Source organism: Athene noctua, chromosome 1 (assembly GCF_965140245.1).
Source record: "Athene noctua chromosome 1, bAthNoc1.hap1.1, whole genome shotgun sequence".
Taxonomy (NCBI): domain Eukaryota; kingdom Metazoa; phylum Chordata; class Aves; order Strigiformes; family Strigidae; genus Athene; species Athene noctua.
This window is the reverse complement of record NC_134037.1, coordinates 19497231-19512179: the sequence shown is the minus strand read 5'-3', so window position 1 is coordinate 19512179 and position 14949 is coordinate 19497231.

Here is a 14949-nt window from a genome sequence, read left to right as displayed (position 1 = left end):
TTCTGAGAGTTACTGACAAACTCCACCCCCTCTTCACAGGAGAAGCTAGCAGCATAGTGATCCCACATATTGGTTTGTGTATGATTGAATTCCCAAAACATGCTGTTACTAACCCTGAATGCACATCTGTGGTTCTAGCTGGCAGTAAATGCAGCTGCCAAGGCACAGAGGAGCTAGGAACACATCACCTTGTATCCCCTCTTTCTGTCCACTTTTGTTCCCATATGTTGGTCCTGAGTTTCAGTATCATGTATATCCAGGAGCCGGTCTTCTGGGTTAAATAGGAGGCTATTCAGGCTCTGAATACCTCCTAGGGTCACTTAAACTTGCTAAAATATGTTGCCGATTTTACTAAGGAAGTTCTTCAGACAAAAAATGCTGCTGAGGGTAAAACCAGAAAAATCTACAAAAATCACCAAACACAGAAAATACTTCTAGTCTTAAGGTGGTCACTTTGGAAAAATGCTACGTCAAATGGGGTGCAGTTTCAGGATACTATTTGTACACTCAGGGAGACTACAGTCTGTGCCAAATATGCCCTTATGCACAGTTGAGGGAAACGTTTCTTTTATGCTGACTACTTATTTCCAGACTGCAGTGAGCTGTGGTTCAACCACTGATTCTGGTTGGTGTTTTTTTTATTTTGAAGTTTTTTTCTAGCAGAGATAAAAGATTAAAACAGATCAAAGTTTAAGGTAAAGTCTGAATTCCATAAAACAGATTTCAGTCCTTTAGCCAGTAGAGGAAACTGTTCCTTGATAGTCACAGTAGGTAGCCAGAGCCTTGTGGAAAGGACTTTGAGACTTTTTTGATTCAAACCTCTAGTGGATTCCTAGCGGAAAGAAAATTAATTATGTCAGAGTCAAATATAATACACCATTTACTTCACTGACTTTTTTTTTTTTATTTTTTGAAAAACCACCACATCATACTAGAAGCTAGTAACATTTTGGTAAACAGCTTACCTTCCATAGACAAATGGAATAAAAAAATAATTACTTTAAACCTATAGTCAGTCTTACCTTGATTTTCAACTCAAACTTTTACACATCTCCTTGATATTTGAATCCCTATTATATCTTGATCTTAATCTTGCAACTAATTTGTTCTTCTAAACTTGTAACCATAGGTCCAGGGAGGTGGAGAATTTTCTTCCATTTATAGCAAATCTTGTTATGGGGGTTTCTTTAACTGAATTTAAGTCATCATTTTGTATAGAGTGACATTTCCTTTTCTGCATTCTCATTGTCTGACATAAGAAAACCTTTGGTTTAATTATTAATCTCTCAGTTGGCCTTTATCAAACAACACCTCAGAGCTCTGAGCCATCTTTTTGTGAGTTGAGCAAATATTTATTACTGAAATTTCACACAAAGCCAAAACTATAAGAACCCAAAGGTTCTTCTAGGTATAGAAGAAAAGGAGAAAAAAAAAAAAAAAAAAAACCAAAACCAAACCTGAATATTTGCTTTAGCAGAAGCTCATACTGTGCATCAATGAATGGATGTCAGATTTACACTGACCATGACTGCCATTTATTTGGTATACACATGAGGCTTCCAGATTAATGTCAGAATTTCTTGGGTAGAGGTAGGTGCACGTGCACAAAACATTGTATCTGATGTGTTTGGGGTTTATCCAACACTCTGGGCATTATTATATTATTATTATAAAACATTATTTTATGGGAAACCTGTGTTTGTTCTGTGCATCCAAATAGGTTCCGTATGCATCAGGCAGGTCAGTTACACAGCGATATGCAAAGATTCCAATACACCCCAGAATTCTTTGATACACAGGCACTATGTATCTGAACAGCAAATGAACCATAGGCACCTACTTGTCCTGGATGCCTTCCAATCACTGCGTGTCCACCAGGGCTGACCTGAACACACGTTATGATCCACTGCCCAAGGATTTATAGCCAATGCCCTGACTGGTCTGTTCTGTTATGCCAGGAATTTGCTAGAAAAATAACAAAAATCCCCTTTTATGTCTGGATAAAATTTATAGGTGAAAAAAGAGATGTTTAGAGAAAAGCCATAGGCCTAGCAACACTGTATTCAAATGGACAACTGCTCCTTGTCATTAGAAAAAGCACAGAATTTCCTAAAATCTGCTCCTAACAGATCAGGACTGGTTTAAATCATTGTTTCTCTCTGTAACTAATAGAGTAAAAGAGCTCTGCCAGAATTCTAGATAGAATCTGAAGTCTGTGCTTAGATGTGTAATAATTTACGTTTTATGTATTTTCTTTTTGGTAATCTACTTATTATTAAAAGCTTATATTGTTTAAGAAAACTCCAAATGACTAGCAGGATAATTTATTTTGGGACAAGGTACTGTATGATGTTTCATAACCACATTCTCTGTCCTGAGGCAAGTAGTATTTGTGAGGGCCACTCTGACAATCAGTCACGTTTGTGAAGAGAAAGATGTAGTACCTGCTTTAAAGACTTGCCTCTAAGTACTACCACAGAAGCCAACATCTGAAATGGCTGAAAGGTAAAAATACCACCAATGTCCATGACAGCAGAATTCAAAATATTGTATTAGGTGTCTTCATGTACAGTAGATTTCTAATTTATGAATCTGAATTACTGAAAACAATATAAAGAAAATCAAATATTTATAGAACTGGACTCTTTTCTCTATAAGTGGGCAGATAATAATGCTGATATGTTCCAGCATCCTTGTTCTTTGTTTAGTACTGCTGGATCAGTATAAAGATATATGCAGTATAAAGACACATGAAAATATAAAGCGTAAAGATACTATATAATAAAATTACTAAGCATAAGGAACCAGCAACTTCCCAGGTGTACTTTCTTTTGTCCTCAGTATTCACTGACCTTACTAAGTCCCTGATCTTTATCAAATTGAGATTCTGGAAAAGATCGTAGATTAATAGAGTTATGACCCTGTGAAGACAAACTGGCTTGTAGCCTACTAAGAAATTCAAGTGAACTGTTATGTTAATTTTAATGTAAGAAACAGATTCAGGGACTCAAGGACGTTAACATGATCCTATCGTGCTAAGACATGGTTTCAGTCAAAGTTTAAAACCTCCAAGAGTCATTTGCAGAACATATATCTCCACAAAATAGGTGCTTCTTGATTTTTGCAAGGATAATGCTACCTTACCTGTACTGGACATTTTTGACTCAGGTTATCTATTGCAAGCAAATGAAGTTTTCTATTTGTTAAATGTGTTCTATCTTAATGTTTTCATACAGATTTTGCAGAAGATGAACTGTGATTTTGGAATAGTCCCTTGGGAAATGCAAGCTTCATGGGCCCCATAGATCTTCTTCCTTCACCCTTAACTGAAGTTTTTAGCAAACCTTTCTTGTGAACTTAGTGCTTCTACTGATGTAAACATGAAGACCTAAACTTTCACCTTTCAAAACACCTTCATTTTTATTTTGTGAGGGTTGTACAGGTTTATCTAATAATAAAATTTGGCCCTTGTATTTGGATGGAAAAATGGCTGAAAATTCCATGTAAGAAAAATATCTTCTACAAAAGGTTCTCAAAAGCTAAACACTTTCAAGATGTGATAGGCACTTGTATGTCAAAGTTTATTCATTTTATGGGATTTTTTCTGAGGACTGGATTTATTCCTTATGCAATCTCCCAGAAATCTTGGAAAGGCTCTTTTTAAAAGCTGAAAATCTTTATACAAGTTCCTGCATACAAAGAATTCTAAGTGCTTAATATAAAAACATAAAAGTGTCCTTTGAACCATGAGCTCATAGGAAGGATGGATTTAGGCTGTTCGCAGTGCCTCAACTAAAATTTCTTTTTGTGTGAGGTGTCCACATGTTTTATAGTGCTCAAAAAGAAAGTACTTTAAGATGTATTTTTTTCAAGACGATTTATATACCACATTGTCAGTCATCTGTGGCATCACATGGCAGCTTCATAGCAAATATGTTTTCCTAAAGCCACAGTCATTATTACAGCTGGACAATATGGAACAGCTCTATCTCACAAATAATGTAAAAATTCTGAGGGTTTCATTATTCTGCAAGAGACAGAACTGAGTCTTTTCAATGGGTTTAATGAATCTGCCTAAGGACAGTCAATAGGTAAGGGCAAGTGCTTGAATTTGCATTTACCATAAAATACTCTGTGCATTGGTACCTAGGTGAATGGTCACATTAACATGAACTCTCTCTCTTGACCAATCTTACTAGTGAAGTTTCGTAAAAGCTAGTAAATTTCCATTAAAATTTTTCATTTGAGTTGAAATAGTATTTTAGCAGTGGGGGAAAAAAAAGGTGGAAAAATCTTATTTGGCACTTTTTTCTGTTCTCTGATCCTTTTCTCTTTGGTAGCAAATACTAGCAAGTAGTATATTGCAATGGCTAGATACAAAAATGCTTGCAATGATTCCACCAGAGAGTATTTTAAAGAGGAGAAGGAATGCCAGGAAATTTCATGTTATCAACAGGCTTACAATGGCACATTATCATGAACAGAAGAAAGAGACTCAAGAATATAAAAAAATAAACTTTCTCATTTTGTTTTTTACTGTCCTACAGAATTTGAATCCATATCAAATTCATTTCTGCAATATAATTTACTCGTATGGTTCAACAAGTGTGCAGGTCTCTACATAATTGAACAAATACACCCTGTTCTCTTACAGTTTTGGGGTTTGCTTCTGTGGTCTCCAACAATGCTAGTTCTGATTAAAGCTTTCTGTGGTATTGGTCACTGAAACATGCAGGAACTTAATATCCTTGAGAGAACTATCCCTCTGTGCAATTTGGTTGCAATTAAGTATCACATTCAAAAGTTATTAGGGAAGGACTGACTAGCAAACCGGCAGATTCTCTTTCCTGCCACCTCCTCTCCTGCACACAAAATACCCTCTTGAATTTTGGAAACTGGAGTGATATTTCTTAACTGCACCTTGTCAGAGGAATTTCTGGGGTTTGGCTTTAATCCTGTTAAATTCCTTGTAAATTTTCTCTTAGGCAGCTTTTAAGTATTTTTTACATTTTCAAGGCAAACTCTAGATACCTTTTAATTAAGTCTTATACAATTCTTATACAATATACAAATTTTATACAATATACATACACTTCAAGTGTTGTTATTTTTTGTTTGCATATTTAAGAGAGATATTGCGAGGACAACATTTAGAATTGGCTGTGTAAAAGCATGTATGCTGAGACTTCACTGCATATATCTATCGGCGTCAGTCTGTCTTGGTTCCTCAGCACTCCTTGGAAATACTTAAACACATACAGCTGTATCCAGGCAAGCACTGGAGATGTGCAAACATAATCCTACATGGTCATAGGCCACAACATATCACCAAACTAACTTTTTGGGGGTAAATTGTATATTGGTTGCAGCTCTCCCCTCCTATCTGTTCATATTCAAACCAAGTCTGAGCACCAGAGAGAAAGAGCAATGCCCATGCCATGCTCTTGGTGGAACTTCTGTCTCTTATTGAAGTTTTCCATGAGAACATAAAATAAACTGAAAACTCTCACTGTTTGTGTGATTGTGTTGTGTTTCACATACTGTAAATAATCTGAGCCATTTTTAATGGTGTAAGAATCATTCCCTTGCAAGTTATGCATGATATTTTGCACAGCTGGAAGAAATTTGCCTTTTTGGCATCATGAAATGCTGAGTGGTAACAACCAGCAGTTCTCTGGGGGACATGATTTGCTAATGTCATTTGAAATTGCTTGATTCTATAATGGATTTTCAGCTTGAAAGTATTCATCTCTTACATGGTATTTTCTGAATAGCAAAATACCTGTTTAAAACAAACTTTATGTTTCAATAAACACAACACAGACTTAAAATTCTGGCTGCTGCATGCATGGACATTGCTAATTTTATTGCTACCAATGTCACTATAAAAATGTGATAGCATTCTTAACTGTTCAATCCAAGCTGGGTCATGTGGGGTTCTTACTATTGTCAGAACATGGGAACAATTAAGCCTTGTGGAAGCACAAAGGAAGAAAGCAAGCCACTGCTGCTGCCACTTGCAGGAAAACAGACTTGTCATTTACTGTAGAAAACCAATGATTAGACTACAATAGCAGCAGCAGCTTAGTGATTTGCTTAATTTTTTTAGCAAGCAGAACTCAGCACCTGGACAATGAATTTTCCACCTAATCATCATCACAGAGAGGATGTTCAGTTTGACAGGGCAAAGATACCTCTCTAAGGAATTACAGGTTTTCATCTTAAGTATGTGCAATGGGTGCTAATTTACTATTTAGGACATTCAGTGGCTGAGTTTCAAAGCACAAAGCTAAGTCTTAAGTATTCATTTATTGCTTCATAAATTAATCAGAAATTTGTTTTACACATAAAAAAGACAATGTGAACTCACTTTTAAGCCTTATGTGATGTGTGTGTTGCAGCCTTTTGAAGACTCTTCAGTTTCATTTCCGCCTTGTAGACTGACACACTTTTTGCGAAGTTTTGTATTTCTTAGCCAAAAATTTTAATTGTGCAAGAGACAGGCTACTTCTGTGACTGAAAGACTCATCAAGTCTGCCAAAATATTTTTTATAAGTGATCTTTTTAAAGTGATTATTCACCTCCACATTTGATTTCATGAACATATTGCTGTGTACCTGTATCATTACCATTTAATGATATAATCCTGGGAAACATCCTCCTAATTAGTTCTTTACCAATTAGACAAAAGGGTGCCTTTTGTCTTAGGGATTCTTACACCAATGATTTGATGAAAATGGGCTGTTCATGTGCATAATACTTGCCACCAGTTGCAATAACTAGCCTCATCTAGAATCACATGCAGATAGTCAAGTACCTGATAATGCAAATTACAAATACTGTGAAAAACAAGAGGAGATTTTTTTTTTTTTTTTCTGATCTGAGAGTCGAAGAGACTGGATGTACTAAATAAAATATATCTTATATATGACTTTTCAATTTATGATGAGAAAACAGCACAACATCTCAGAGAGAATAGCTGGAACGATATCAAGAACTGGACCTTATAAAGTATCATGTAAAGATCTGTTTTAGACTAGGCACTTCAGAATATTGCACATGGCTGTGAATCCTGAATCCAGAGATGAGTGTTACACCAGCTAAGCTCCAAAATGTTGCTGAAGAAGTTAGGGTTGTCTCTGAAGTTGCAGGCTGGATATACCTTTCCTGGAGTTATTGGCTTGTCAATCATCGAAATGCTCTGGTAAAGGCTCCCTCCTATCTGCAGTATGTCTCATCTATGGATTCTTACAAGATGATAGTTTTGCGATTAGAAACATCAACTTTATATCAGCAGAAAGCTTCCACTAACAAGAGTTGTCCTGCTGTTGCCTGCAGAGCAGGCTGCTGTTCATGTTTTCCAGCCTCCCTGTAACACCAAGGCAAAGACAGGACTTTGACACTTACTATAAAGTAACGAAGCCATGAAGAATGAGAAGGCACAGAACCAGCTCTGGGATATTTATATGAGGACAAGTTGTTTCACACTATTTTTGCACTAGGAACTCTCTGAACTATATCACATATACTACATACATAGATCTGGTTTTATTTGCAAATCCTTTGAAGTCCACCTTTCAGCTTTACCATTGAAAACTTAAGAATAAAAGGCCAGCACATATTTAGGCAGGTTATTTTATTCCTGCACTACCATTTTACCAATTTTGGAAAGGATCTTTGGAAATCATCTGGATATTAAACTCATTCCCTCAAATTAAATTATTGCATAGTCCACTAGAATTTACTCTTCAGAACTGCATATGGACATTCAAACTACACATCCCTTTGCTTATTTTAATCCAATTATTGCTGCTTATGAAGTCTAAAAATCTCTTGTTCCTCCTCCTGTATTTCACTTTGATGCTTGTCATGTCTTCCTCTGCCACTACTGGCTATTCTCTACAGAATTTATTTTTTTTCTTTCTTACTCTTCCCTTATTTTTAGAATATTTAAATTTCCTTTACTTTGTTATCACATTCTTCTATTCTTGATATTAGTAAAATTTTGTATTTTAGCTTTATTTTCATAAGAACTGAAAGTAAAAATTTGCATCTTTTTCTGTCTTGATGAGACCTTGAGGTATTGGGTGGAAGTTGTTTTGTGTATGTTTTTGTACAGTGTCTTAAACTATTTTGGTTTATCATTGCAATTTTATATGGGATTTTTGCCATGGCTTGTTATGCATAGCCTTCTATAAGAATTATTATTTTCTTCTTTTTTTGTCCCCTAGGATTCCTGTGCATTACACTGTGGTTGGTTGTTTTTAGGTAGTGGGTTGGGTTTTTTTTCAGAAACAATAATGCTGCAGATTTCATGTCTTTTAAGATCCTAATTCTTTCAATTAATTCATTTGGTTGTTTATGTACATGAGTGTATATGTTTACTCAACTACATGTCCTCATTAATAATTTTGGAAGTCATTGTTCAGTTTGAACAATTGTTGACAGAAGTTTGAAAGCTCAAATATATTAAGTTCTTAGAAGTTTCATGAAAAATGTCTAGGTAAAGCAAAAAGATTCTGTTATTGTTCCTAATTGAGAGAAAAAGGCTGTTGTGTTAAACCAGAAAACACACACACACACAGATGTTACAAAGGCTTTCATCAAAGGAAGATCTTTTTCACGTTACTCACCTCCCTGGACAACAGAAAATCCACACACCAGACACAAAGCTATTGGAGTCCAACTTCATTGGTTCTCTGTTCATAAAATCATGTGCTTTAGGATAAACTAAATTCATTGTTTCCAGTTCCTTTTTTTTTTTTTTTCCTTCCTGCTTATCTTTGTATATTTTGTCTCTCTGTGAGCTCTGTTACTCTCCCTAAATTGCCTAATGCCTTGTATGAATGACATGAAGATGAGAAATGATAAGGTGTAGGCACCCTTATTTCCAGTGAAGACAGTTAACACTCAGGATACTCGCCATATCTAGAAGTCTACAGGAATAGTAAATGCAAAAAAAATCCATTAATTTTATTATGCCTGAGTCTCGGGGTGTGGAGGACATTCTTTTTGTCGGTTATACTGCCTGAAGGGCTAGTTCTACATATTGTCTGGTCTGAAGAAACAGTATTTTCATCTATGAATTTTTGCTTGACAAGTCAGTGATATCAAAATTTCTACTCAATTCAAAAGGCACTTTGAAAGAACTACTTTATAAAGTAGGTATAGGAAATGAGGCAAATTTTATGTGCCTTGCACCAGCATGAATCACAGACCAGTATTTCCTACCATCTCTGCTAGAATAAGGCACTCCTTTATTATTCTTACAGGCACATCAAATCCTTCAGCTTCTAATCTTCTAGAAATGCTTAAAAAAATATTTCACACTGATGTTTTTATTGGCATTCATCTTCAAAAGTTCAATTTCAGTGCTGAAATAATTCTTGATAGCTTTTTTGCCTATTGTTTATATGACAAGCTCCTGTCCTTTCATTCTATTTTCACCACTTCCAGATTGCTGGGTAGCTGACTTGTAGCAGAGGTACCCCATCACAGCTGCAGTATAAGATAGTAGTGGTATGGCAGGTTTTCTGACTTTGAATGCTGAAATAATTACAAAAATAAATATGAAATACTATCTTACAGAACTATTTTGCTCCACTTTTTTGTGGACAAATGTAAAACAAGGCAAGAAGAAGCTGGATCTGCAGTGTAGCTTTTTCAAAAGACAAATATATGTATATACCTGTATATCTGTATTTGTGTGTATACACACTTTCCAGAAAATAACATATGAAAACATTCTATTCATAAGCCAGTTCTATTAAGTCTGTACATGCTAGGATAGAGCAGCTCTCCTAAATCCTGCATGTTACAGTGCAAGCACCTGACTTCCATGAAAAAACAATTTAGCAAACAAGCACTTATTTTCCAATATGGACTGTAAGACTGTAAAAGAAAAAAAAAAAAAAAAATGCAGAAAGACACATTTTCTTTCCAAGCTTTTTTGTGCTTCAGGTTTAGGCAGATAAATGCTGGCATCCTGCCCAGCTTGCAAGACTGAGTTGTTAGCTGTGCACCAAACCTTCTCATTACAGTATGCACCCCTGGTCTCTCTGCTTACTGACAAAATGAGTCAAAGCCCACCCTTTATTTAGTGATTAACAGTTACCTGGGAACTATCAAGCTTGGAGCCAAGACCCTCCTCAGCCTGAGCAGATTTCTATATGCAGCTCCCACCTTCCCCAGCCACCAGACTGGAGTTTTCTGCCTGAGGGCCCCATGTTTCCTCCCCTCGAACAATTACTGCAGAGGAACTTGGTGCACAAGAGACGTGGGACATAAAGAGGCAGGAGGAAACTCATGAGAGCCACTGGGCTGTTGGACCTAGGGCAGGGAAACCTCCTGCTTCTGGAGTCTCAGGGGAAGTGGGCAGTTGGTTTACAGATTAAGACATTAGATGTCAGTATCTACAGGAGAGCTAGGATCACATAACCATAGGGAGTGGTTTGCTTGATCCTAGAGTAGACATTTTGTCGACTGTGTTAGGGGTCCTGCTGACTGTGTTTCCAACTCCATCAGCTTTAGGTGAAAGTTTTGTTACTTAGGTTGCTTGCAGACACCTATGTGAGGACACTTAAATGCAGACATCTTATTCTGAGATCTGAATCCCACCATTTCTGTTTTCTTTGAAAAGTATAGTACAGAATTCAAGGACTAAGACCAGAAACTCTATTCTGTTCCTTCCCATGAGAAGGTGGCCTTCTTTTGCTCTTTCCATTTCCACCTCATTGTCAACAGAGGGGATGTTGCACTTCTGTTCCCCACATACCTCATATTAAAGTGATTAAGACATGTTCCTGAGATGTAAGTGCTATGGGTTAAACCCCTCATCTCAAGAAGAGTTTACAACCCAGATTTACTCTTTCCAGTGTTTGCTAGCTACTCAGTTACCGTGGAAAACAAATGGGTCAGTGCTCTACGTTTGAAAAAAGGCTCTTCTGTGTCTACTTGCAGGTTGAAGATTGCTATATTTGTAATGCAGTTTATAACTGTGACTGAATGACCTAGATTTCCAAATAGAGATACTTGGCTAGTAGCTGTTTCCACAAATTTATTTAGCTGTCAGTATTCACTATGTAACTGGTGTTGATAATTTTCCATGTCAGCTGACACTGCTGAGCTAAAATACAAGGCCTGTCAGAATGTTTTGGAGTCAATTTGATTCTGAAATATTTTTTATTCCCATTAGATCATGAATAAGTTTGATTTTATCATCTCCAGGACACAGAACATTTAATCTCAAGAGTCTGCTGATTCTTTAATTCAGGGCTTTATCCTCTTTGCTGTATAACCACATTTAGTATTCAGAGATCTTTCTAAATCTTTTCTGTAAGTCACCATTTACCCAGAATTCTGCAGCTAGAATGGCAACTCCCATGCTACCAAATCTGTAATAACATGCTGGAGATCTCTGGGGTTTTACCTTTTATATCAGAGCAAGGATTCTTCTAGCCTAAGATGCTCATTCACCTAACCATATCCATGTTCACCTCTGATTATTTCTGAAGACACAGAACCATAGTTGGGATTTAGGTAGCAATGTAAGGTGTAGTTTGTGTTTAGCAACCATGGAGGTGAGATGTGAGATCATATAGATGCATCTTTATGCTGATTGGTGAAAGGCAGGAAAGCATATTAAGACTACAGAGTTTATTATACCTTCTGTGAGAATTGATATACAGACACTTCACTTCTGAGAATGCAGCAGATATAAAACAGAAATATGGATGTTCTTTTCTGTCCAGACAAGGATGAATCCAATTTTCTTTACTCACTAGAAAGATCTGGATAGCAGCACTGAGTCCCTGTGGAGCTAAGACAACACTGCACTGTCATGCAGAAGAATTAGAGGACAGTCAAATCTGAAATGTCATTACCAGCCAATAGAGACAATATCCCTTTACTTTCTTAACTGTCTGATTTCCCATTTAAAAATTTCTACTGAATGCATTAGAGTACACTGACCTTTGTGATGAATGTGTAATGCATGCTGTAAGAAGATCAGAAAGAAAAGAAAATGAAATGTCAATAGAAAGTAAGAAATATGGATTAAATTAGTTTAATTACAGTGGAATTCCTACTGGATTATATTATAGTCACAGTAATACTTAAAGAGTTCACCATGATTAATGTTATTAAAGTGTATGCCAAATGAAATAACAATTGTTCTCCTTTCATAGGAAAAAGTTTCCACTTACAAGGTAGTAAGATGAGATATTTCACTTTCGCTTTGTAGGTACATTAACATCTGTAATTAAATGAATCAGATACATAAGCACACATAACATTTTCTACAGATGATTTCTCCCTGTTTGACTCCATCTCTGACCCTCTCTTTTCTTCTACCTCAGCTTCTTTCTTTGCATAGGACCTTTTAGTCTTTTTCCTAGCCATACAGAATTTTAAAAAACCCTTTGTTCTCTCTTCAGTTTGTTTTTTGTCCCTACTCTCTTGTTACAGAAGTTTCTCTCTCTCTTTTTTTTTTTTTTTTAATTCCTTACAATTTCTGACCTATTTCAACGGTCCAATACCCTTCTTTCCATCATTTGCCACTTACAATGTCCCTTTCATACTCATCTTGCCTTTTCCCAATTGCAACACTAAATATTCTAGTCAACCCCATTTTTGAGAATAAAATCCTATTTCCTATTTCCTCTGGCACTTCATTTCCTTTCATCTCTGATTTATTGTGTATGATGTTTACAGCTCACCATTAGATGTTCTCTTGCTCACTGTATCGTCATCCTTCCTCAACACAGACTCATCCACTACAGTCCACTGTCCCCTTATAGTTAAGAAGTGATCATTTTTAGCAGAATTTTAGAAAAAGTATTGCACTTTCATTTTCCCAGAACTGTCAGCTACATAGAACACTATCACAAATTGTTTTTTTTTTTTGTTTTTTTTTGGTTTTTTTTTTTTTTTTTTTTAATAATAATCTCTTCTGGTTCTTCTCTTTTCTCTCTTCTTGGACATTTTGTTTAAATTTTTATTTTTTTATTGTTTGGTTTGTTTTTACTATACCTGCTCTATTCTTGTTTCTCTTTTACTTTCTTTAGGTAACCCCAAGATATTTCCTCTCATGCCTTCCTCTTGTCCTTTTTCACGTCATTGAGGAAACAAATTCTAGCAGCATCACTATTCAGTTATTTCACAGATCTGCACTTGTACTGTAAAGTTCTCTTTTTTAACTGAACTAAAATCCCACTCTGAGTATGTCCACACTTCCTCCTCTGCTCTACTTTTTTTCCTCTTGCTCTTTGCAGCAAGGCTACATCCAAATAGCATGACTAAAATATAGCCTTTACAGTCCATATATGACTCGTGTCTCAAATGTTATGTTCTGAAACTAACAAAACACAGTTTCAACACACCTTGCTATATTTAAAATAATGCTGCTCTTGGATCATCACTTTGCTTCTAATACTTCTCTTTTTGCATCCTTCCATTTGCTGTTCCATGAAACAGCTCAAGAAACAAGTTGCTTGTCTTGCATACAGAGATAACCTTTGGTAATTCAACCTTACCACTTCCCAGAGTTAAGAGGTCAGACTCGCCTTCAGTTCCTGAGTCTCACATTTTATTTCAGGCTTAATTTTTACACTGATACTATTATAAATACTCCCTCATCACTTAATTATCCTCCTTCAAATCCAACCCTAAAACTTTCATATATGAATATGTGTGACAGCAGAATGACCAAAGGTGACATGAGAACACTAGCTACTGACAATTGTGTATTATTTCCCTACACACTTTTATATATATATGTATGTTAAATGCTAGCCCAAAGTTTATGCATAAGCCTTCTTAAACTCTCTTCATTAGAAAGCCTCTTTTATTCTGTTTGTCCACCTCCTATTAAAAAATTAAAAAATCGTGGATCATAACCAAGCTCAAAGCTAATACAGCAATACAAGTATAAATAGCGTTTCTGAGTGCTTTGTTTTATATATATTTCATATGCCTGTAGCGCGATGAAAAGATAGATGGCTCAGTTACTTTGAATGAGTTCACCTCACCTAACTTCAGCTGCATCTGTGGTAGATTTCTTTTATAGTCAATAGGGAAAATAGGCACTTCTAGAATATGATTCACTTCCTCTTAATATGGATGTCAAAACTTGGTATGTAGCAAGAACGAAATCCTACACTGCTAATGTTCAGTTGGACTCTTGCCACCAGCTTCAGTAGGGCCAGAATTTATCCCCAAATATGCTAAGAGCTTTTTCAGAGATATGTTCAAATCAACTTTCCAAACTCAATAAAGCACACCAAAATCTTAAGCCAAACCCAGCAGAAGATCCAAAATCAATATGACTTTTCCAATATGCTAACTTCTAAAGTAGAAAGTTTATAAATTTCCACTTAGAACATGACATGAAGTAACAGTGACATGTTGAATAAATAACTAGCTATGATACAATTACATATTTTAATCAGAGACAGGATTTTGGATCACTTCTGTGAAAAAAAATAGATACTGGTGAGCAACCAAGCCATTGCCTCAAAATAAAAATTAATGATCACTACCAACTTAATCCTAATCAAATTCATTAATAAGAGTATATATTAGAACACGAACAGCTAAAACAAGCCAATATTTTAAAGATCCAGTTATCCTCACTCATATTTTAAGAATTCTTGATCTTGTTGAGAGTTTAGGCTTGGCATGTGCTCTAGAGAACTGGTCATTAAACAATTAAAATTGTGAAAAACAATAAATCATAAACAATGCTAGTGATTTTTAAAATGTTAGCATTTTTTTTAGAACTCACTTCCCTAAATTCTAATAACTCAGTCTAAGACTGAGTTATTAGTATCAGTAGAGAAAAATTTCCTAGTAGGAAAACTAGAGGCTGGAAAAGTCATCAAGGTGCAGTTAATGTTTGTATCTCATGCTAATTTCTTCCCAGAAAATAATTAAAGAGAAATACCAGATCAA